Here is an 18,994-nt window from a genome sequence, read left to right on the forward strand (position 1 = left end):
AATAAAAAAGTTGATAAGCCTACTGCACGTGGTATTCCCAGCCGGTCTCCCATGCAAGTACTAACCACGCCCGATGCAGCTTAACTTCAGCGATCGGAAGAGAACTGGTGTACTCTGCAATGGTTTGGCAGTAGGCTGAATATTTGTCGGAATTGGATGTAATTTAATACTTCGGCTAGGCAACAAATCCCGGGAAAAAGTTGGTATGTACGGTGAAATAAAAATGTTGATAAACCTACTGCACGTTGTATTCCCAACTGATCTCCCATGCAAGTACTAAGCATGCCCGATGCAAATTAACTTCAGGTATCGGACGAGAGCTGGTGTATTCAGCATCGGTTTGGCAGTAGGCTGAATTTTCGTCGCAATTGGATGTCATTTAATGCTTCGGCTAGGCAAAAAATCATGGAAAAAGTTAGTATGTACGATGGAATAAAAATGTTCATCAGCCTACTGCACGTGGTATTCCCAGCCAGTCTCCCATGCAAGTACTAACCACGCCCGATGCAGCTTAACGTCAGTGATCGGACGAGAACAGGTGTATTCTGCAATGGTTTGGCAGTAGGCAGAATATTCATCGGAATTGGATGTCATTTAATGCTACGGCTAGGCAAAAAAATCATAGGAAATAGTTAGTATGTAATGTGGAATAAAAATGTTGATGAGCCTACTGCACGTCGTATTCGCAGCCGGTCTCTCATGCATGTACTAACCACGCCCGGTGCAGCTAAACTTCAGGGATCGGACGAGAACTGTGTGTTCTGCAATGGTATGGCAGTAGGCTGAATATTTGTCGGAATTGGATGTAATTTAATACTTCGGCAAGGCAACAAATCCCGGGAAAAAGTTGGTATATACGGTGAAATAAAAATGTTGATAAGCCAACTGCACGTGGTATTCCCAGCCGGTCTCCCATGCAAGTACTAACCATGCCCGATGCAGATTAACTTCAGTGATCGGACGAGAACTGGTGTATTCTACACTGGTTTGACAGAAGTCTGAATATTCGTCAGAATTAGATGTCGTTTAATGCTTCGACTAGGCAAAAAATCCCGGGAAAAAGTTAGTATGTACTATGGAATAAAAATGTTGATGAGAAAACTGCACGTGGTATTCCCAGAAGGTCTCCCATGTAAGTACTAACCACGCCCGATGCAGCTTAACTTCAGCGATCGGACGAGAACTGGTGTACTCTGCAATGGTTTGGCAGTAGGCTGAATATTCGTCGGAATTGGATGTAATTTAATACTTCGGCTAGGCAACAAATCCCAGGAAAAAGTTGGTATGTACGGTGAAATAAAAATGTTGATAAGCCTACTGCACGTGGTATTCCCAGCCGGTCTCCCATGCAAGTACTAACCATGCCCGATGCAGATTAACTTCAGTAATCAGACGAGAACTGGTGTACTCTGCTTTGGTTTGGCAGTAGGCTGAATATTCGTCGAAATTGTATGTCATTTAATGCTTCGGCTAGGCAAAAAATCATGGAAAAATGTTAGTATGTACGATGGAATAAAAATGTTCATCAGCCTACTGCACGTGGTATTCCCTGCCGGTCTCCCATGCAAGTACTAACCACGCCCGATGCAGCTTAACTTCAGTGATCGGACGAGAACTGGTGTATTCTGCAATGGTTTGGCAGTAGGCTGAATAACTGTCGGAATTGGATGTAATTTAAAACTTCGGCTAGGCAACAAATCCCGAGAAAAAGTTGGTATGTACGGTGGAATAAAAATGTTGATAAGCCTACTGCACGTGGTATTCCCAGCCGGTCTCCCATGCAAGTACTAACCATGCCGAATGCAGATTAACTTCAGTGATCGGACGAGAACTGATGTACTCTGCATTGGTTTGGCAGTAGGCTGAATATTAGTCGGAATTGGATGTAATTTAATACTTCGGCTAGGCAACAAATCCAGGAAAAAAGTTTGTATGTACTGTGAAATAAAATGTTGATAAGCCTACTGCACGTGGTATTCCCAGCCGGTCTCCCATGCAAGTACTAACCATGCCCGATGCAGATTAACTTCAGTGATCAGACGAGAACTGATGTACTCTGCATTGGTTTGGCAGTAGGCTGAATATTAGTCGGAATTGGATGTAATTTAATACTTCGGCTAGGCAACAAATCCAGGAAAAAAGTTAGTATGTAATGTGGAATAAAAATGTTGATGAGCCTACTGCACGTGGTATTCCCTGCCGGTCTCCCATGCAAGTACTAACCACGCCCGATGCAGCTTAACTTCAGTGATCGGACGAGAACTGGTGTATTCTGCAATGGTTTGGCAGTAGGCTGAATACTCGTCGGAATTGGATGTCATTAAATGCTACGGCTAGGCAAAAAATCATGGGAAAAGTTAGTATGTAATGTGGAATAAAAATGTTGCTGAACCTACTGCACGTGGTATTCTCAGCCGGTCTCCCATGCAAGTACTAACCACTCCCGATGCAGCTTAACTTCAGTGATCGGACAAGAACTGGTGTGTTCTGCAATGGTTTGGCAGTAGGCTGAATATTTGTTGGAATTGGATGTAATTTAATACTTCGGCTAGGCAAAAAATCCCGGAAAAAAGTTAGTGTGTAGGGTGGAATAATAATGTTGATGAGCCTAATGCACGTGGTATTCCCAGCCAGTCTCCCATGCAAGTACTAACCACGCCCGATGCAGCTTAACTTCAGTGATCGGATGGGAACTGGTGTATTCTGCAATGGTTTGGCAGTAGGCTGAATATTCGTCCGAATTGTATGTCATTTAATGCTTCGTCTAGGCAAAAAATCATGGGGGAAAAGTTAGTATGTAATGTGGAATAAAAATGTTGATGAGCCTACTGCACGTGGTTTTCCCAGCTAGTCTCCCGTGCAAGTACTAACCACGCCCGATGCAGCTTAACTTCAGTGATCGGACGAGAACTGGTGTATTCTGCAATGGTTTGGCAGTAGGCTGAATAACTGTCGGAATTGGATGTAATTTAAAACTTCGGCTAGGCAACAAATCCCGAGAAAAAGTTGGTATGTACGGTGGAATAAAAATGTTGATAAGCCTACTGCACGTGGTATTCCCAACCGGTCTCCCATGCAAGTACTAACCATGCCCGATGCAGATTAACTTCAGTGATCAGACGAGAACTGATGTACTCTGCATTGGTTTGGCAGTAGGCTGAATATTAGTCGGAATTGGATGTAATTTAATACTTCGGCTAGGCAACAAATCCAGGAAAAAAGTTAGTATGTAATGTGGAATAAAAATGTTGATGAGCCTACTGCACGTGGTATTCCCTGCCGGTCTCCCATGCAAGTACTAACCACGCCCGATGCAGCTTAACTTCAGTGATCGGACGAGAACTGGTGTATTCTGCAATGGTTTGGCAGTAGGCTGAATACTCGTCGGAATTGGATGTCATTAAATGCTACGGCTAGGCAAAAAATCATGGGAAAAGTTAGTATGTAATGTGGAATAAAAATGTTGCTGAACCTACTGCACGTGGTATTCTCAGCCGGTCTCCCATGCAAGTACTAACCACTCCCGATGCAGCTTAACTTCAGTGATCGGACAAGAACTGGTGTGTTCTGCAATGGTTTGGCAGTAGGCTGAATATTTGTTGGAATTGGATGTAATTTAATACTTCGGCTAGGCAAAAAATCCCGGAAAAAAGTTAGTGTGTAGGGTGGAATAATAATGTTGATGAGCCTAATGCACGTGGTATTCCCAGCCAGTCTCCCATGCAAGTACTAACCACGCCCGATGCAGCTTAACTTCAGTGATCGGATGGGAACTGGTGTATTCTGCAATGGTTTGGCAGTAGGCTGAATATTCGTCCGAATTGTATGTCATTTAATGCTTCGTCTAGGCAAAAAATCATGGGGAAAAGTTAGTATGTAATGTGGAATAAAAATGTTGATGAGCCTACTGCACGTGGTTTTCCCAGCTAGTCTCCCGTGCAAGTACTAACCACGCCCGATGCAGCTTAACTTCAGTGATCGGACGAGAACTGGTGTATTCTGCAATGGTTTGGCAGTAGGCTGAATAACTGTCGGAATTGGATGTAATTTAAAACTTCGGCTAGGCAACAAATCCCGAGAAAAAGTTGGTATGTACGGTGGAATAAAAATGTTGATAAGCCTACTGCACGTGGTATTCCCAGCCGGTCTCCCATGCAAGTACTAACCATGCCGAATGCAGATTAACTTCAGTGATCGGACGAGAACTGATGTACTCTGCATTGGTTTGGCAGTAGGCTGAATATTAGTCGGAATTGGATGTAACTTAATACTTCGGCTAGGCAAAAAATCCCGGGAAAAAGCTAGTATGTACGGTGGAATAAAAATGTTGATGAGCCTAATGTACGTGGTATTCCCAGCTGGTCTCCCATGCAATTACTAACCATGCCCGATGCAGATTAACTTCAGTGATCTGACGAGAACTGATGTATTCTGCAATGGTTTGGCAGTAGGCTGAATATTCGTCCTAATTGTATGTCATTTAATGCTTTGTCTAGGCAAAAAATCATGGGAAAAAGTTAGCATGTAATGTGGAATAAAAATGTTGATGAGCCTACTGCACGAGGTATTCCCAGCCGGTCTCCCGTGCAAGTACTAACCACGCCCGATGCGGCTTTGCTTCAGTGATCGGACGAGAACTGGTGTATTCTGCAATGGTTTGGCAGTAGGCTGAATATTCGTCCTAATTGTATGTCATTTAATGCTTCGTCTAGGCAATAAATCATGGGAAAAAGTTAGCATGTAATGTGGAATAAAAATGTTGATGAGCCTACTGCACGAGGTATTCCCAGCCGGTCTCCCGTGCAAGTACTAACCACGCCCGATGCGGCTTAGCTTCAGTGATAGGACGAGAACTGGTGTATTCTGCAATGGTTTGGCAGTAGGCTGAATATTTGTCGGAATTGGATTTCAATTAATGATTCGGCTAGGCAAAAAATCAAGGGAAAAAAGTGGTATGTATGGTTGAATAAAAATGTTGATAAGCCTACTGCACTTTTTAATCCCAGCAGGTCTCCCGTGCAAGTACTAACCACGCCCGATGCAGCTTAACATCAGTGATCGGACGAGAACTGGTGTACTCTGCAATGGTTTGGCAGTAGACTGAATATTCGTCGGAATTGGATGTAATTTAATACTTCGGCTAGGCAACAAATCCCGGGAAAAAGTTGGTATGTACGGTGGAATTAAAATGTTGATGAGCGTACTGCACGTGGTATTCCCAGCCTGTCTCACATCCAAGTACTAACCACACCCGATGCAGCTTAACTTCAGTGATCGGACGAGAACTGGTGTATTCTGCAATGGTTTGGCAGTAGGCTGAATATTCATCCTAATTGTATGTCATTTAATGCTTCGTCTAGGCCAAAAATCATTGGAAAAAGTTAGCATGTAATGTGGAATAAAAATGTTGATGAGCCTACTGCACGAGGTATTCCCAGCCGGTCCCCCGTGCAAGTACTAACCACGCCCGATGCGGCTTAGCTTCAGTGATCGGACGAGAACTGGTGTATTCTGCAATGGTTTGGCAGTAGGCTGAATATTCGTCGAAATTGGATGTAATTTAATACTTCGGCTAGGCAACAAATCCCGGGGAAAAGTTGGTATGTACGGTGGAATAAAAATGTTGATAAGCCTACTGCACGTGGTATTCCCAGCCGGTCTCCCATGCAATTACTAAGCATGCCCGATGCAGATTAACTTCAGTGATCGGACGAGAACTGGTGTATTCTGCATTGGTTTGGCAGTAGGCTGAATATTCTTAGCAATTAGATGTCATTAAATGCTTCGGCTATGCAAAAAATCATGGAAAAAGGTTAGTATGTACGGTGGAATAAAAATGTTCATTAGCCTACTGCAGGTGGTATTCCCAGCCGGTCTCCCACGCAAGTACTAACCACGCCCGATGCAGCTTAACTTCAGCGATCGGACGAGAACTGGTGTATTCTGCAATGGTTTGGCAGTAGGCTGAATATTCGTCGGAATTGGATGTAATTTAATACTTCGGCTAGGCAAAAAATCATGGAAAAAAGTTAGTATGTACAGTGGAATAAAAATGTTCATCAGCCTACTGCAGATGGTATTCCCAGCCGATCTCCCACGCAAGTACTAACCACGCCCGATGCAGCTTAACTTCAGTGATCGGACGAGAACTGGTGTATTCTGCAATGGTTTGGCAGTAGGCTGAATATTCGTCGGAATTGGATGTAATTTTTTACTTCGGCTAGGCAACAAATCCCGGGAAATATGGTATGTACGGTGGAATAAAAATGTTGATAAGCCTACTGCACGTGGTATTCCCAGCCGGTCTCACATGCAAGTACTAACCATGTCCTAAGCAGATTAACTTCAATGATCAGACGAGAACTGGTGTATTCTGCATTGGTTTGGCAGTAGGCTGAATATTCGTCGCAATTGGATGTCATTTAATGCTTCGTCTAGGCAAAAAATCATGGGAAAAAGTTAGTATGTAATGTGGACTAAAAATGTTGATGAGCCTACTGCACGAGGTATTCCCCGCCGGTCTCTCGTGCAAGTACTAACCAGGCCCGATGCGGCTTAGCTTCAGTGATCGGACGAGAACTGGTGTATTCTGCAATGGTTTGGCAGTAGGCTGAATATTTGGCGGAATTGGATTTCAATTAATGCTTCGGCTAGGCAAAAAATCACGGGAAAAAGTTGGTATGTATGGTGGAATAAAAATATTGATAAGCCTACTGCACGTGGTATTCCCAGCCGGTCTCCCATTCAATTACTAACCATGCCCGATGCAGATTAACTTCAGTGATCGGACGAGAACTGGTGTATTTTGCATTGGTTTGGCAGTAGGCTGAATATTCTTCGCAATTAGATGTCATTTAATGCTTCGCCTAGGCAAAACATCATGGGAAAAAGTTGGTACGTACGGTGGAATTAAAATGTTGATGAGCCTAATGCACGTGGTATTCCCAGCCGGTCTCCATGCATGTACTAACCACGCCCGATGCAGCTTAACTTCAGTGATCGGACGAGAACTGGTGTATTCTGCAATGGTTTGGCAGTAGGCTGAATATTCGTCCTAATTGTATGTCATTTAATGCTTCGTCTAGGCAATAAATCATGGGAAAAAGTTAGCATGTAATGTGGAATAAAAATGTTGATGAGCCTACTGCACGAGGTATTCCCAGCCGGTCTCCCGTGCAAGTACTAACCACGCCCGATGCGGCTTAGCTTCAGTGATAGGACGAGAACTGGTGTATTCTGCAATGGTTTGGCAGTAGGCTGAATATTTGTCGGAATTGGATTTCAATTAATGATTCGGCTAGGCAAAAAATCAAGGGAAAAAAGTGGTATGTATGGTTGAATAAAAATGTTGATAAGCCTACTGCACTTTTTAATCCCAGCAGGTCTCCCGTGCAAGTACTAACCACGCCCGATGCAGCTTAACATCAGTGATCGGACGAGAACTGGTGTACTCTGCAATGGTTTGGCAGTAGACTGAATATTCGTCGGAATTGGATGTAATTTAATACTTCGGCTAGGCAACAAATCCCGGGAAAAAGTTGGTATGTACGGTGGAATTAAAATGTTGATGAGCGTACTGCACGTGGTATTCCCAGCCTGTCTCACATCCAAGTACTAACCACACCCGATGCAGCTTAACTTCAGTGATCGGACGAGAACTGGTGTATTCTGCAATGGTTTGGCAGTAGGCTGAATATTCATCCTAATTGTATGTCATTTAATGCTTCGTCTAGGCCAAAAATCATTGGAAAAAGTTAGCATGTAATGTGGAATAAAAATGTTGATGAGCCTACTGCACGAGGTATTCCCAGCCGGTCCCCCGTGCAAGTACTAACCACGCCCGATGCGGCTTAGCTTCAGTGATCGGACGAGAACTGGTGTATTCTGCAATGGTTTGGCAGTAGGCTGATTACTTGTCGGAATTGGATTTCAATTACTGCTTTAGCTAGGCAAAAAATCACGGGAAAAAGATAGCATGTACGGTGGAATAAAAATATTGATAAGCCTACTGCACGTGGTATTCCCAGCCGGTCTCACATCCAAGTACTAACCACGACCGATGCAGCTTAACTTCAGTGATCGGACGAGAACGGGTGTATTCTGCAATGTTATGGCAGTAGGCTGAATATTCGTCGGAATTGGATGTAACTTAATACTTCGGCTAGGCAAAAAATCCCGGGAAAAATTTTGTATGTACGGTGGAATAAAAATGTTGATGAGCCTAATGCACGTGGTATTCCCAGCCGGTCTCCCATGCAAGTAGTAACCACGCTCGATGCAGCTTAACTTCAGTGATCGGACAAGAACTGGTGTATTTTGCAATGGCTTGGCAGTAGGCTGAATGTTCGTCCGAATTGTATGTCGTTTAATGCTTCGGCTATGCAAACAATCCCGGAAAAATGTTAGTATGTACGGTGGAATAAAAATGTTGATGACCCTAATGCACGTAGTTTTCCCAGCCGGTCTCCATGCAAGTACTAACCACACCGGATGCAGCTTAACTTCAGTGATCGGACGAGAACTGGTGTATTCTGCAATGGTTTGGCAGTAGGCTGAATATTCGTCCGAATTGTATGTCATTTAATGCTTCTGCTAGGCAAAAAATCATGGGAAAAATTAGTATGTACGGTGGAATAAAAATGTTGATAAGCCTACTGCACGTGGTATTCCCAGCAGGTCTCTCATGCTAGTACTAGCCACGCCCGATGCAGCTTAACTTCATTGATCGGACGAGAACTGGTGTATTCTAAAATGGTTTGGCAGTAGGCTGAATATTCATCGGAATTGGATGTCATTTAATGCTTCGGCTAAGCAAAAAATCTCGGGAAAAAGTTAGTAAGTAATGTGGAATAAAAATGTTGATGAACGTACTGCACGTGGTATTCCCAGCCGGTCTCACATCCAAGCACTAACCACGCCCGATGCAGCTTAACTTCAGTGATTGGACGAGAACGGGTGTATTCTACAATGGTTTGGCAGTAGGCTGAATATTCGTCGGAATTGGATGTAATTTAATACTTCGGCTAGGCAAAAAATCCCAGGAAAAGTTAGTACGTACGGTGGTATAAAAATGTTGATGAGCCTAATGCACGTGGTATTCCCAGCCGGTCTCCCATGCAAGTACTAACCACGCCAGATGCAGCTTAACTTCAGTGATCGGACGAGAACTGGTGTATTCTGCAATGGTTTGGCAGTAGGCAGAATATTCATCCTAATTGTATGTCATTTAATGCTTTGTCTAGGCAAAAAATCATGGGAAAAAGTTAGCATGTAATGTGGAATAAAAATGTTGATGAGCCTACTGCACGAGGTATTCCCAGCCAGTCTCCCGTGCAAGTACTAACCACGCCCGATGCGGCTTAGCTTCAGTGATCAGACGATTACTGGTGTATTCTGCAATGGTTTGGCAGTAGGCTGATTATTTGTCGGAATTGGATTTCAATTAATGCTTTTGCTAGGCATAAATTCACGGGAAAAAGATAGCATGTACGGTGGAATAAAAATATTGATAAGCCTACAGCACGTGGTATTCCCAGCAGGTCTCCAATGCAAGTACTAACCACGCCCGATGCAGCTTAACTTCAGTGATAGGACGAGAACGGGTGTATTCTGCAATGGTTTGGCAGTAGGCTGAATATTCGTCGGAATTGGATGTAACTTAATGCTTCGGCTAGGCAAAAAATCCCGGGAAAAGTTAGTACGTATGGTGGTATAAAAATGTTGATGAGCCTAATGCACGTGGTATTCCCAGCTGGTCTCCCATGCAAGTACTAACCACGCCAGATGCAGCTTAACTTCAGTGATCGGACGAGAACTGGTGTATTCTGCAATGGTTATGCAGTAGGCTGAATATTCGACCGAATTGTATGTCATTTAATGCTTCGTCTAGGCAAAAAATCATTGGAAAAAGTTAGCATGTAATGTGGAATAAAAATGTTGATGAGCCTACTGCACGAGGTATTCCCCGCCGGTCTCTAGTGCAAGTACTAACCACGCCCGATGCGGCTTAGCTTCAGTGATCGGACGAGAACTGGTGTAATTTGCAATGGTTTGGCAGTAGACTGAATATTCATCCGAATTGTATGTCGTTTAATGCTTTGGCTATGCAAACAATCCCGGGAAAAATTTAGTATGTATGGTGGAATAAAAATGTTGATGAGCCGAATGCACGTAGTATTCCCAGCCGGTCTCCCATGCAAGTACTAACCACACCCGATGCAGCTTAACTTCAGTGATCGGACGAGAACTGGTGTATTCTGCAATGGTTTGGCAGTAGGCTGAATATTCGTCCTAATTGTATGTTATTTAATGCTTCGTCTAGGCAAAAAATCATGGGAAAAAGTTAGCATGTAATGTGGAATAAAAATGTTGATGAGCCTACTGCACGAGGTATTCCCAGCCGGTCTCCTGTGCAAGTACTAACCACGCCCGATGCGGCTTAGCTTCAGTGATCGGACGAGAACTGGTGTATTCTGCAATGGTTTGGCAGTAGGCTGAATATTTGTCAGAATTGGATTTCAATTAATGCTTCGGCTAGGCAAAAAATCACGGGAAAAAGATAGCATGTACGGTGGAATAAAAATATTGATAAGCCTACTGCACGTGGTATTCCCAGCAGGTCTCCCATGGAAGTACTAACCACGCCCGATGCAGCTTAACTTCAGTGATCGGACGAGAACTGGTGTAATTTGCAATGGTTTGGCAGTGGGCTGAATATTCGTCGGAATTGGATGTAACTTAATACTTCGGATAGGCAAAAAATCCCGGGAAAAAGTTAGTATGAACGGTGGAATAAAAATTATGATGAGCCTAATGCACGTGGTATTCCCAGCCGGTCTCCCATGCAAGTACTAACAACGCTCGATGCAGCTTAACTTCAGTGATCGGACGAGAACTGGTGTATTTTGCAATGGCTTGGCAGTAGGCTGAATGTTCGTCCGAATTGTATGTCGTTTAATGCTTCGGCTATGCAAACAATCCCGGGAAAAATTTAGTATGTACGGTGGAATAAAAATGTTGATGAGCCTAATGCACGTAGTATTCCCAGCCGGTCTCCCATGCAAGTACTAACCACACCCGATGCAGCTTAACTTCAGTGATCGGACGAGAAGTGGTGTATTCTGCAATGGTTTGGCAGTAGGCTGAATATTCGTCCTAATTGTATGTCATTTAATGCTTCGTCTAGGCAAAAAATCATGGGAAAAAGTTAGCATGTAATGTGGAATAAAAATGTTGATGAGCCTACTGCACGAGGTATTCCCAGCCGGTCTCCCGTGCAAGTACTAACCACGCCCGATGCGGCTTAGCTTCAGTGATCGGACGAGAACTGGTGTATTCTGCAATGGTTTGGCAGTAGGCTGAATATTTGTCAGAATTGGATTTCAATTAATGCTTCGGCTAGGCAAAAAATCACGGGAAAAAGATAGCATGTACGGTGGAATAAAAATGTTGATGAGCGTACTGCACGTGGTATTCCCAGCCGGTCTCACATCCAAGTACTAACCACGCCCGATGCAGCTTAACTTCAGTGATCGGACGAGAACAGGTGTATTCTGCAATGGTTTGGCAGTTGGCTGAATATTCGTCGGAATTGGATGTAACTTAATACTTCGGCTAGGCAAAAAATCCCGGGAAAAAGTTAGTATGTACGGTGGAATAAAAATGTTGATTAGCGTACTGCACGTGGTATTCCCAGCCTGTCTCACATCCAAGTACTAACCACGCCCGATGCAGCTTAACTTCAGTGATCGGACGAGAACTGGTGTATTCTGCAAAGGTTTGGCAGTAGGCTGAATGTTCATCCTAATTGTATGTCATTTAATGCTTCGTCTAGGCAAAAAATCATGGGAAAAAGTTAGCATGTAATGTGGAATAAAAATGTTGATGAGCCTACTGCACGAGGTATTCCCAGCCGGTCTCCCGTGCAAGTACTAACCATGCCCGATGCGGCTTTGCTTCAGTGATCGGACGAGAACTGGTGTATTCTGCAATGGTTTGGCAGTAGGCTGAATATTCGTCGAAATTGGATGTAATTTAATACTTCGGCTAGGCAACAAATCCCGGGAAAAAGTTGGTATGTACGGTGGAATAAAAATGTTGATAAGCCTACTGCACGTGGTATTCCCAGCCGGTCTCCCATGCAATTACTAACCACGCCCGATGCAGCTTAACTTCAGTGATAGGACGAGAACGGGTGTATTCTGCAATGGTTTGGCAGTAGGCTGAATATTCGTCGGAATTGGATGTAACTTAATGCTTCGGCTAGGCAAAAAATCCCGGGAAAAGTTAGTACGTATGGTGGTATAAAAATGTTGATGAGCCTAATGCACGTGGTATTCCCAGCCGGTCTCCCATGCAAGTACTAACCACGCCAGATGCAGCTTAACTTCAGTGATCGGACGAGAACTGGTGTATTCTGCAATGGTTATGCAGTAGGCTGAATATTCGACCGAATTGTATGTCATTTAATGCTTCGTCTAGGCAAAAAATCATTGGAAAAAGTTAGCATGTAATGTGGAATAAAAATGTTGATGAGCCTACTGCACGAGGTATTCCCCGCCGGTCTCTAGTGCAAGTACTAACCACGCCCGATGCGGCTTAGCTTCAGTGATCGGACGAGAACTGGTGTAATTTGCAATGGTTTGGCAGTAGACTGAATATTCATCCGAATTGTATGTCGTTTAATGCTTTGGCTATGCAAACAATCCCGGGAAAAATTTAGTATGTATGGTGGAATAAAAATGTTGATGAGCCGAATGCACGTAGTATTCCCAGCCGGTCTCCCATGCAAGTACTAACCACACCCGATGCAGCTTAACTTCAGTGATCGGACGAGAACTGGTGTATTCTGCAATGGTTTGGCAGTAGGCTGAATATTCGTCCTAATTGTATGTTATTTAATGCTTCGTATAGGCAAAAAATCATGGGAAAAAGTTAGCATGTAATGTGGAATAAAAATGTTGATGAGACTACTGCACGAGGTATTCCCAGCCGGTCTCCTGTGCAAGTACTAACCACGCCCGATGCGGCTTCGCTTCAGTGATCGGACGAGAACTGGTGTATTCTGCAATGGTTTGGCAGTAGGCTGAATATTTGTCAGAATTGGATTTCAATTAATGCTTCGGCTAGGCAAAAAATCACGGGAAAAAGATAGCATGTACGGTGGAATAAAAATATTGATAAGCCTACTGCACGTGGTATTCCCAGCAGGTCTCCCATGGAAGTACTAACCACGCCCGATGCAGCTTAACTTCAGTGATCGGACGAGAACTGGTGTAATTTGCAATGGTTTGGCAGTAGGCTGAATATTCGTCGGAATTGGATGTAACTTAATACTTCGGATAGGCAAAAAATCCCGGGAAAAAGTTAGTATGAACGGTGGAATAAAAATTATGATGAGCCTAATGCACGTGGTATTCCCAGCCGGTCTCCCATGCAAGTACTAACAACGCTCGATGCAGCTTAACTTCAGTGATCGGACGAGAACTGGTGTATTTTGCAATGGCTTGGCAGTAGGCTGAATGTTCGTCCGAATTGTATGTCGTTTAATGCTTCGGCTATGCAAACAATCCCGGGAAAAATTTAGTATGTACGGTGGAATAAAAATGTTGATGAGCCTAATGCACGTAGTATTCCCAGCCGGTCTCCCATGCAAGTACTAACCACACCTGATGCAGCTTAACTTCAGTGATCGGACGAGAAGTGGTGTATTCTGCAATGGTTTGGCAGTAGGCTGAATATTCGTCCTAATTGTATGTCATTTAATGCTTCGTCTAGGCAAAAAATCATGGGAAAAAGTTAGCATGTAATGTGGAATAAAAATGTTGATGAGCCTACTGCACGAGGTATTCCCAGCCGGTCTCCCGTGCAAGTACTAACCACGCCCGATACGGCTTAGCTTCAGTGATCGGACGAGAACTGGTGTATTCTGCAATGGTTTGGCAGTAGGCTGAATATTTGTCAGAATTGGATTTCAATTAATGCTTCGGCTAGGCAAAAAATCACGGGAAAAAGATAGCATGTACGGTGGAATAAAAATGTTGATGAGCGTACTGCACGTGGTATTCCCAGCCGGTCTCACATCCAAGTACTAACCACGCCCGATGCAGCTTAACTTCAGTGATCGGACGAGAACGGGTGTATTCTGCAATGGTTTGGCAGTTGGCTGAATATTCGTCGGAATTGGATGTAACTTAATACTTCGGCTAGGCAAAAAATCCCGGGAAAAAGTTAGTATGTACGGTGGAATAAAAATGTTGATTAGCGTACTGCACGTGGTATTCCCAGCCTGTCTCACATCCAAGTACTAACCACGCCCGATGCAGCTTAACTTCAGTGATCGGACGAGAACTGGTGTATTCTGCAAAGGTTTGGCAGTAGGCTGAATGTTCATCCTAATTGTATGTCATTTAATGCTTCGTCTAGGCAAAAAATCATGGGAAAAAGTTAGCATGTAATGTGGAATAAAAATGTTGATGAGCCTACTGCACGAGGTATTCCCAGCCGGTCTCCCGTGCAAGTACTAACCACGCCCGATGCGGCTTTGCTTCAGTGGTCGGACGAGAACTGGTGTATTCTGCAATGGTTTGGCAGTAGGCTGAATATTCGTCGAAATTGGATGTAATTTAATACTTCGGCTAGGCAACAAATCCCGGGAAAAAGTTGGTATGTACGGTGGAATAAAAATGTTGATAAGCCTACTGCACGTGGTATTCCCAGCCGGTCTCCCATGCAATTACTAACCACGCCCGATGCAGCTTAACTTCAGTGATCGGACGAGAACGGGTGTATTCTGCAATGGTTTGGCAGTAGGCTGAATATTCGTCGGAATTGGATGTAACTTAATACTTCGGCTAGGCAAAAAATCCCGGGAAAAAGTTAGTATGTACGGTGGAATAAAAATGTTGATTAGCGTACTGCACGTGGTATTCCCAGCCTGTCTCACATCCAAGTACTAACCACGCCCGATGCAGCTTAACTTCAATGATCGGACGAGAACTGGTGTATTCTGCAATGGTTTGGCAGTAGGCTGAATATTCTTAGCAATTAGATGTCATTTAATGCTTCGGCTATGCAAAAAATCATGGAAAAAACGTTAGTATGTACGGTGGAATAAAAATGTTCATTAGCCTACTGCAGGTGGTATTCCCAGCCGGTCTCCCACGCAAGTACTAACCACGCCCGATGCAGCTTAACTTCAGCGATCGGACGAGAACTGGTGTATTCTGCAATGGTTTGGCAGTAGGCTGAATATTCGTCGGAATTGGATGTAATTTACTACTTCGGCTAGGCAACAAATCCCGGGAAATATGGTATGTACGGTGGAATAAAAATGTTGATAAGCCTACTGCACGTGGTATTCCCAGCCGGTCTCCCATGCAAGTACTAACCATGCCCTATGCAGATTAACTTCAATGATCAGACGAGAACTGGTGTATTCTGCATTGGTTTGGCAGTAGGCTGAATATTCGTCGCAATTGGATGTCATTTAATGCTTCGTCTAGGCAAAAAATCATGGGAAAAAGTTAGTATGTAATGTGGACTAAAAATGTTCACCATCTTACTGCACGTGGTATTCCCAGCCGGTCTCCCATGCAAGTACTAACCACGCCCGATGCAGCTTAACTTCAGTGATCGGACGAGAACTGGTGTATTCTGCAATGGTTAGGCAGTAGGCTGAATATTCTACCGAATTGTATGTCATTTAATCCTTCGTCAAGGCAAAAAATCATTGGAAAATGTTGGCATGTAATGTGGAATAAAAATGTTGATGAGCCTACTGCACGAGGTATTCCCCGCCGGTCTCTCGTGCAAGTACTAACCACGCCCGATGCGGCTTAGCTTCAGTGATCGGACGAGAACTGGTGTATTCTGCAATGGTTTGGCAGTAGGCTGAATATTTGTCGGAATTGGATTTCAATTAATGCTTCGGCTAGGCAAAAAATCACGGGAAAAAGTTGGTATGTACGGTGGAATAAAAATATTGATAAGCCTACTGCACGTGGTATTCCCAGCCGGAATCCCATTCAATTACTAACCATGCCCGATGCAGATTAACTTCAGTGATCGGACGAGAACTGGTGTATTCTGCAATGGTTTGGCAGTAGACTGAATATTCGTCGGAATTGGATGTAATTTAATACTTCGGCTAGGCAACAAATCCCGGGAAAAAGTTGGTATGTACGGTGGAATTATAATGTTGATGAGCGTACTGCACGTGGTATTCCCAGCCTGTCTGACATCCAAGTACTAACCACGCCCGATGCAGCTTAACTTCAGTGATCGGACGAGAACTGGTGTATTCTGCAATGGTTTGGCAGTAGGCTGAATATTCATCCTAATTGTATGTCATTTAATGCTTCGTCTAGGCAAAAAATCATGGGAAAAAGTTAGCATGTAATGTGGAATAAAAATGTTGATGAGCCTACTGCACGAGGTATTCCCAGCCGGTCTCCCGTGCAAGTACTAACCACGCCCGATGCGGCTTAGCTTCAGTGATCGGACGAGAACTGGTGTATTCTGCAATGGTTTGGCAGTAGGCTGATTATTTGTCGGAAATGGATTTCAATTAATGCTTCAGCTAGGCAAAAATTCACGGGAAAAAGATAGCATGTACGGTGGAATAAAAATATTGATAAGCCTACTGCACGTGGTATTCCCAGCAGGTCTCCCATGCAAGTACTAACCACGCCCGATGCAGCTTAACTTCAGTGATCGGACGAGAACTGGTGTAATTTGCAATGGTTTGGCAGTAGACTGAATATTCTTCGGAATTGGATGTAATTTAATACTTCGGCTAGGCAACAAATCCCGGAAAAACGTTGGTATGTACGGTGGAATAAAAATGTTGATGAGCGTACTGCACGTGGTATTCCCAGCCGGTCTCACATCCAAGTACTAACCACGCCCGATGCAGCTTAACTTCAGTGATCAGACGAGAACGGGTGTATTCTGCAATGGTTTGGCAGTAGGCTGAATATTCGTCGGAATTGGATGTAACTTAATACTTCGGCTAGACAAAAAATCCCGGGAAAAAGTTAGTATGTACGGTGGAATAAAAATGTTGATGAGCCTAATGCACGTGGTATTCCCAGCTGGTCTCCCATGCAAGTAGTAACCACGCTCGATGCAGCTTAACTTCAGTGATCGGACGAGAACTGGTGTATTTTGCAATGGCTTGGCAGTAGGCTGAATGTTCGTCCGAATTGTATGTCGTTTAATGCTTCGGCTATGCAAACAATCCCGGGAAAATGTTAGTATGTACGGTGGAATAAAAATGTTGATGAGCCTAATGCACGTAGTATTCCCAGCCGGTCTCCCATGTAAGTACTAACCACACCCGATGCAGCTTAACTTCAGTGATCGGACGAGAACTGGTGTATTCTGCAATGGTTTGGCAGAAGGCTGAATATTCGTCCTAATTGTATGTCATTTAATGCTTCGTCTAGGCAAAAAATCATGGGAAAAAGTTAGCATGTAATGTGGAATAAAAATGTTGATGAGCCTACTGCACGAGGTATTCCCAGCCGGTCTCCCGTGCAAGTACTAACCACGCCCGCATCGGCTTAGCTTCAGTGATCGGACGAGAACTGGTGTATTCTGCAATGGTTTGGCAGTAGGCTGAATATTTGTCATTTAATGCTTCGTCTAGGCAAAAAATCATGGGAAAAAGTTAGCATGTAATGTGGAATAAAAATGTTGATGAGCCTACTGCACGAGGTATTCCCTGCCGGTCTCCCGTGCAAGTACTAACCACGCCCGATGTGGCGTAGCTTCAGTGATCGGACGAGAACTGGTGTAATTTGCAATGGTTTGGCAGTAGACTGAATATTCGTCGGAATTGGATGTAATTTAATACTTCGGCTAGGCAACAAATCCCGGGAAAAAGTTGGTATGTACGGTGGAATAAAAATGTTGATGAGCGTACTGCACGTGGTATTCCCAGCCGGTCTCACATCCAAGTACTAACCACGCCCGATGCAGCTTAACTTCAGTGATCGGACGAGAACGGGTGTATTCTGCAATGGTTTGGCAGTAGGCTGAATATTCGTCGGAATTGGATGTAACTTAATACTTCGGCTAGGCAAACAATCCCGGGAAAAAGTTAGTATGTACGGTGGAATAAAAATGTTGATGAGCCTAATGCACGTGGTATTCCCAGCCGGTCTCCCATGCAAGTACTAACCACGCTCGATGCAGCTTAACTTCAGTGATGGGACGAGAACTGGTGTATTTTGCAATGGCTTGGCAGTAGGCTGAATATTCGTCCTAATTGTATGTCATTTAATGCTTCGTCTAGGCAAAAAATCATGGGAAAAAGTTAGCATGTAATGTGGAATAAAAATGTTGATGAGCCTACTGCACGAGGTATTCCCAGCCGGTCTCCCGTGCAAGTACTAACCACGCCCTATGCGGCTTAGCTTAAGTGATCAGACGAGAACTGGTGTATTCTGCAATGGTTTGGCAGTAGGCTGATTATTTGTCGGAATTGGATTTCAATTAATGCTTCAGCTAGGCAAAAATTCACGGGAAAAAGATAGCATGTACGGTGGAATAAAGATATTGATAAGCCTACTGCACGTGGTATTCCCAGCAGGTCTCCCATGCAAGTACTAACCACGCCCGATGCAGCTTAACTTCAGTGATCGGACGAGAACTGGTGTAATTTGCAATGGTTTGGCAGTAGACTGAATATTCTTCGGAATTGGATGTAATTTAATACTTCGGCTAGGCAACAAATCCCGGAAAAACGTTGGTATGTACGGTGGAATAAAAATGTTGATGAGCGTACTGCAGGTGGTATTCCCAGCCGGTCTCACATCCAAGTACTAACCACGCCCGATGCAGCTTAACTTCAGTGATCAGACGAGAACGGTTGTATTCTGCAATGGTTTGGCAGTAGGCTGAATATTCGTTGGAATTGGATGTAACTTAATACTTCGGCTAGACAAAAAATCCCGGGAAAAAGTTAGTATGTACGGTGGAATAAAAATGT

General features: G+C 43.9%; 77 pseudogenes; all 77 read right to left on the bottom strand.

Moving 5' to 3' along the window:
• Positions 1-16: 16 nt before the first annotated feature.
• LOC146745245 (5S ribosomal RNA) lies at positions 17-136 on the bottom strand (annotated as a pseudogene).
• Positions 137-447: 311 nt separating this feature from the next.
• On the bottom strand, positions 448-567 carry LOC146745246 (5S ribosomal RNA; annotated as a pseudogene).
• A 312-nt stretch (positions 568-879) lies between these two features.
• Positions 880-999, bottom strand: LOC146745247 (5S ribosomal RNA; annotated as a pseudogene).
• A 96-nt stretch (positions 1,000-1,095) lies between these two features.
• LOC146745248 (5S ribosomal RNA) lies at positions 1,096-1,215 on the bottom strand (annotated as a pseudogene).
• Positions 1,216-1,311: 96 nt separating this feature from the next.
• On the bottom strand, positions 1,312-1,431 carry LOC146745249 (5S ribosomal RNA; annotated as a pseudogene).
• A 96-nt stretch (positions 1,432-1,527) lies between these two features.
• Positions 1,528-1,647, bottom strand: LOC146745250 (5S ribosomal RNA; annotated as a pseudogene).
• Positions 1,648-1,743: 96 nt separating this feature from the next.
• On the bottom strand, positions 1,744-1,863 carry LOC146745251 (5S ribosomal RNA; annotated as a pseudogene).
• A 95-nt stretch (positions 1,864-1,958) lies between these two features.
• On the bottom strand, positions 1,959-2,078 carry LOC146745252 (5S ribosomal RNA; annotated as a pseudogene).
• A 96-nt stretch (positions 2,079-2,174) lies between these two features.
• On the bottom strand, positions 2,175-2,294 carry LOC146745253 (5S ribosomal RNA; annotated as a pseudogene).
• Positions 2,295-2,389: 95 nt separating this feature from the next.
• LOC146745254 (5S ribosomal RNA) lies at positions 2,390-2,509 on the bottom strand (annotated as a pseudogene).
• Positions 2,510-2,605: 96 nt separating this feature from the next.
• On the bottom strand, positions 2,606-2,725 carry LOC146745255 (5S ribosomal RNA; annotated as a pseudogene).
• Positions 2,726-2,822: 97 nt separating this feature from the next.
• On the bottom strand, positions 2,823-2,942 carry LOC146745256 (5S ribosomal RNA; annotated as a pseudogene).
• A 96-nt stretch (positions 2,943-3,038) lies between these two features.
• Positions 3,039-3,158, bottom strand: LOC146745257 (5S ribosomal RNA; annotated as a pseudogene).
• Positions 3,159-3,254: 96 nt separating this feature from the next.
• On the bottom strand, positions 3,255-3,374 carry LOC146745258 (5S ribosomal RNA; annotated as a pseudogene).
• A 95-nt stretch (positions 3,375-3,469) lies between these two features.
• Positions 3,470-3,589, bottom strand: LOC146745259 (5S ribosomal RNA; annotated as a pseudogene).
• Positions 3,590-3,685: 96 nt separating this feature from the next.
• LOC146745260 (5S ribosomal RNA) lies at positions 3,686-3,805 on the bottom strand (annotated as a pseudogene).
• A 96-nt stretch (positions 3,806-3,901) lies between these two features.
• Positions 3,902-4,021, bottom strand: LOC146745261 (5S ribosomal RNA; annotated as a pseudogene).
• A 96-nt stretch (positions 4,022-4,117) lies between these two features.
• Positions 4,118-4,237, bottom strand: LOC146745262 (5S ribosomal RNA; annotated as a pseudogene).
• Positions 4,238-4,333: 96 nt separating this feature from the next.
• On the bottom strand, positions 4,334-4,453 carry LOC146745263 (5S ribosomal RNA; annotated as a pseudogene).
• A 96-nt stretch (positions 4,454-4,549) lies between these two features.
• LOC146745264 (5S ribosomal RNA) lies at positions 4,550-4,669 on the bottom strand (annotated as a pseudogene).
• A 96-nt stretch (positions 4,670-4,765) lies between these two features.
• LOC146745265 (5S ribosomal RNA) lies at positions 4,766-4,885 on the bottom strand (annotated as a pseudogene).
• Positions 4,886-5,197: 312 nt separating this feature from the next.
• LOC146745266 (5S ribosomal RNA) lies at positions 5,198-5,317 on the bottom strand (annotated as a pseudogene).
• A 96-nt stretch (positions 5,318-5,413) lies between these two features.
• LOC146745267 (5S ribosomal RNA) lies at positions 5,414-5,533 on the bottom strand (annotated as a pseudogene).
• A 96-nt stretch (positions 5,534-5,629) lies between these two features.
• LOC146745268 (5S ribosomal RNA) lies at positions 5,630-5,749 on the bottom strand (annotated as a pseudogene).
• A 96-nt stretch (positions 5,750-5,845) lies between these two features.
• LOC146745269 (5S ribosomal RNA) lies at positions 5,846-5,965 on the bottom strand (annotated as a pseudogene).
• A 96-nt stretch (positions 5,966-6,061) lies between these two features.
• LOC146745270 (5S ribosomal RNA) lies at positions 6,062-6,181 on the bottom strand (annotated as a pseudogene).
• Positions 6,182-6,275: 94 nt separating this feature from the next.
• On the bottom strand, positions 6,276-6,395 carry LOC146745271 (5S ribosomal RNA; annotated as a pseudogene).
• A 96-nt stretch (positions 6,396-6,491) lies between these two features.
• On the bottom strand, positions 6,492-6,611 carry LOC146745272 (5S ribosomal RNA; annotated as a pseudogene).
• A 96-nt stretch (positions 6,612-6,707) lies between these two features.
• LOC146745273 (5S ribosomal RNA) lies at positions 6,708-6,827 on the bottom strand (annotated as a pseudogene).
• A 96-nt stretch (positions 6,828-6,923) lies between these two features.
• On the bottom strand, positions 6,924-7,042 carry LOC146745274 (5S ribosomal RNA; annotated as a pseudogene).
• A 96-nt stretch (positions 7,043-7,138) lies between these two features.
• On the bottom strand, positions 7,139-7,258 carry LOC146745275 (5S ribosomal RNA; annotated as a pseudogene).
• A 312-nt stretch (positions 7,259-7,570) lies between these two features.
• LOC146745276 (5S ribosomal RNA) lies at positions 7,571-7,690 on the bottom strand (annotated as a pseudogene).
• A 96-nt stretch (positions 7,691-7,786) lies between these two features.
• On the bottom strand, positions 7,787-7,906 carry LOC146745277 (5S ribosomal RNA; annotated as a pseudogene).
• A 96-nt stretch (positions 7,907-8,002) lies between these two features.
• Positions 8,003-8,122, bottom strand: LOC146745278 (5S ribosomal RNA; annotated as a pseudogene).
• Positions 8,123-8,648: 526 nt separating this feature from the next.
• Positions 8,649-8,768, bottom strand: LOC146745279 (5S ribosomal RNA; annotated as a pseudogene).
• Positions 8,769-9,079: 311 nt separating this feature from the next.
• On the bottom strand, positions 9,080-9,199 carry LOC146745280 (5S ribosomal RNA; annotated as a pseudogene).
• Positions 9,200-9,295: 96 nt separating this feature from the next.
• Positions 9,296-9,415, bottom strand: LOC146745281 (5S ribosomal RNA; annotated as a pseudogene).
• Positions 9,416-9,511: 96 nt separating this feature from the next.
• Positions 9,512-9,631, bottom strand: LOC146745282 (5S ribosomal RNA; annotated as a pseudogene).
• Positions 9,632-9,726: 95 nt separating this feature from the next.
• On the bottom strand, positions 9,727-9,846 carry LOC146745283 (5S ribosomal RNA; annotated as a pseudogene).
• A 312-nt stretch (positions 9,847-10,158) lies between these two features.
• LOC146745284 (5S ribosomal RNA) lies at positions 10,159-10,278 on the bottom strand (annotated as a pseudogene).
• Positions 10,279-10,374: 96 nt separating this feature from the next.
• LOC146745285 (5S ribosomal RNA) lies at positions 10,375-10,494 on the bottom strand (annotated as a pseudogene).
• Positions 10,495-10,590: 96 nt separating this feature from the next.
• Positions 10,591-10,710, bottom strand: LOC146745286 (5S ribosomal RNA; annotated as a pseudogene).
• A 96-nt stretch (positions 10,711-10,806) lies between these two features.
• On the bottom strand, positions 10,807-10,926 carry LOC146745287 (5S ribosomal RNA; annotated as a pseudogene).
• A 96-nt stretch (positions 10,927-11,022) lies between these two features.
• Positions 11,023-11,142, bottom strand: LOC146745288 (5S ribosomal RNA; annotated as a pseudogene).
• Positions 11,143-11,238: 96 nt separating this feature from the next.
• LOC146745289 (5S ribosomal RNA) lies at positions 11,239-11,358 on the bottom strand (annotated as a pseudogene).
• Positions 11,359-11,454: 96 nt separating this feature from the next.
• Positions 11,455-11,574, bottom strand: LOC146745290 (5S ribosomal RNA; annotated as a pseudogene).
• A 96-nt stretch (positions 11,575-11,670) lies between these two features.
• On the bottom strand, positions 11,671-11,790 carry LOC146745291 (5S ribosomal RNA; annotated as a pseudogene).
• A 96-nt stretch (positions 11,791-11,886) lies between these two features.
• On the bottom strand, positions 11,887-12,006 carry LOC146745292 (5S ribosomal RNA; annotated as a pseudogene).
• A 96-nt stretch (positions 12,007-12,102) lies between these two features.
• On the bottom strand, positions 12,103-12,222 carry LOC146745293 (5S ribosomal RNA; annotated as a pseudogene).
• A 95-nt stretch (positions 12,223-12,317) lies between these two features.
• On the bottom strand, positions 12,318-12,437 carry LOC146745294 (5S ribosomal RNA; annotated as a pseudogene).
• A 312-nt stretch (positions 12,438-12,749) lies between these two features.
• On the bottom strand, positions 12,750-12,869 carry LOC146745295 (5S ribosomal RNA; annotated as a pseudogene).
• Positions 12,870-12,965: 96 nt separating this feature from the next.
• LOC146745296 (5S ribosomal RNA) lies at positions 12,966-13,085 on the bottom strand (annotated as a pseudogene).
• A 96-nt stretch (positions 13,086-13,181) lies between these two features.
• LOC146745297 (5S ribosomal RNA) lies at positions 13,182-13,301 on the bottom strand (annotated as a pseudogene).
• A 96-nt stretch (positions 13,302-13,397) lies between these two features.
• Positions 13,398-13,517, bottom strand: LOC146745298 (5S ribosomal RNA; annotated as a pseudogene).
• A 96-nt stretch (positions 13,518-13,613) lies between these two features.
• Positions 13,614-13,733, bottom strand: LOC146745299 (5S ribosomal RNA; annotated as a pseudogene).
• Positions 13,734-13,829: 96 nt separating this feature from the next.
• On the bottom strand, positions 13,830-13,949 carry LOC146745300 (5S ribosomal RNA; annotated as a pseudogene).
• Positions 13,950-14,045: 96 nt separating this feature from the next.
• LOC146745301 (5S ribosomal RNA) lies at positions 14,046-14,165 on the bottom strand (annotated as a pseudogene).
• Positions 14,166-14,261: 96 nt separating this feature from the next.
• Positions 14,262-14,381, bottom strand: LOC146745302 (5S ribosomal RNA; annotated as a pseudogene).
• Positions 14,382-14,477: 96 nt separating this feature from the next.
• On the bottom strand, positions 14,478-14,597 carry LOC146745303 (5S ribosomal RNA; annotated as a pseudogene).
• A 96-nt stretch (positions 14,598-14,693) lies between these two features.
• Positions 14,694-14,813, bottom strand: LOC146745304 (5S ribosomal RNA; annotated as a pseudogene).
• Positions 14,814-14,909: 96 nt separating this feature from the next.
• On the bottom strand, positions 14,910-15,029 carry LOC146745305 (5S ribosomal RNA; annotated as a pseudogene).
• A 97-nt stretch (positions 15,030-15,126) lies between these two features.
• On the bottom strand, positions 15,127-15,246 carry LOC146745306 (5S ribosomal RNA; annotated as a pseudogene).
• A 94-nt stretch (positions 15,247-15,340) lies between these two features.
• LOC146745307 (5S ribosomal RNA) lies at positions 15,341-15,460 on the bottom strand (annotated as a pseudogene).
• A 96-nt stretch (positions 15,461-15,556) lies between these two features.
• Positions 15,557-15,676, bottom strand: LOC146745308 (5S ribosomal RNA; annotated as a pseudogene).
• Positions 15,677-15,772: 96 nt separating this feature from the next.
• On the bottom strand, positions 15,773-15,892 carry LOC146745309 (5S ribosomal RNA; annotated as a pseudogene).
• A 96-nt stretch (positions 15,893-15,988) lies between these two features.
• Positions 15,989-16,108, bottom strand: LOC146745310 (5S ribosomal RNA; annotated as a pseudogene).
• Positions 16,109-16,204: 96 nt separating this feature from the next.
• Positions 16,205-16,324, bottom strand: LOC146745311 (5S ribosomal RNA; annotated as a pseudogene).
• A 96-nt stretch (positions 16,325-16,420) lies between these two features.
• LOC146745312 (5S ribosomal RNA) lies at positions 16,421-16,540 on the bottom strand (annotated as a pseudogene).
• Positions 16,541-16,636: 96 nt separating this feature from the next.
• Positions 16,637-16,756, bottom strand: LOC146745313 (5S ribosomal RNA; annotated as a pseudogene).
• A 96-nt stretch (positions 16,757-16,852) lies between these two features.
• LOC146745314 (5S ribosomal RNA) lies at positions 16,853-16,972 on the bottom strand (annotated as a pseudogene).
• Positions 16,973-17,068: 96 nt separating this feature from the next.
• LOC146745315 (5S ribosomal RNA) lies at positions 17,069-17,188 on the bottom strand (annotated as a pseudogene).
• Positions 17,189-17,284: 96 nt separating this feature from the next.
• Positions 17,285-17,404, bottom strand: LOC146745316 (5S ribosomal RNA; annotated as a pseudogene).
• A 96-nt stretch (positions 17,405-17,500) lies between these two features.
• LOC146745317 (5S ribosomal RNA) lies at positions 17,501-17,620 on the bottom strand (annotated as a pseudogene).
• A 299-nt stretch (positions 17,621-17,919) lies between these two features.
• LOC146745318 (5S ribosomal RNA) lies at positions 17,920-18,039 on the bottom strand (annotated as a pseudogene).
• A 312-nt stretch (positions 18,040-18,351) lies between these two features.
• Positions 18,352-18,471, bottom strand: LOC146745319 (5S ribosomal RNA; annotated as a pseudogene).
• A 96-nt stretch (positions 18,472-18,567) lies between these two features.
• LOC146745320 (5S ribosomal RNA) lies at positions 18,568-18,687 on the bottom strand (annotated as a pseudogene).
• A 96-nt stretch (positions 18,688-18,783) lies between these two features.
• LOC146745321 (5S ribosomal RNA) lies at positions 18,784-18,903 on the bottom strand (annotated as a pseudogene).
• Between the last annotated feature and the right edge of the window lie 91 nt (positions 18,904-18,994).

Source organism: Saccoglossus kowalevskii, chromosome 5 (assembly GCF_978046115.1).
Source record: "Saccoglossus kowalevskii chromosome 5, keSacKowa6.1, whole genome shotgun sequence".
NCBI lineage: Eukaryota > Metazoa > Hemichordata > Enteropneusta > Harrimaniidae > Saccoglossus > Saccoglossus kowalevskii.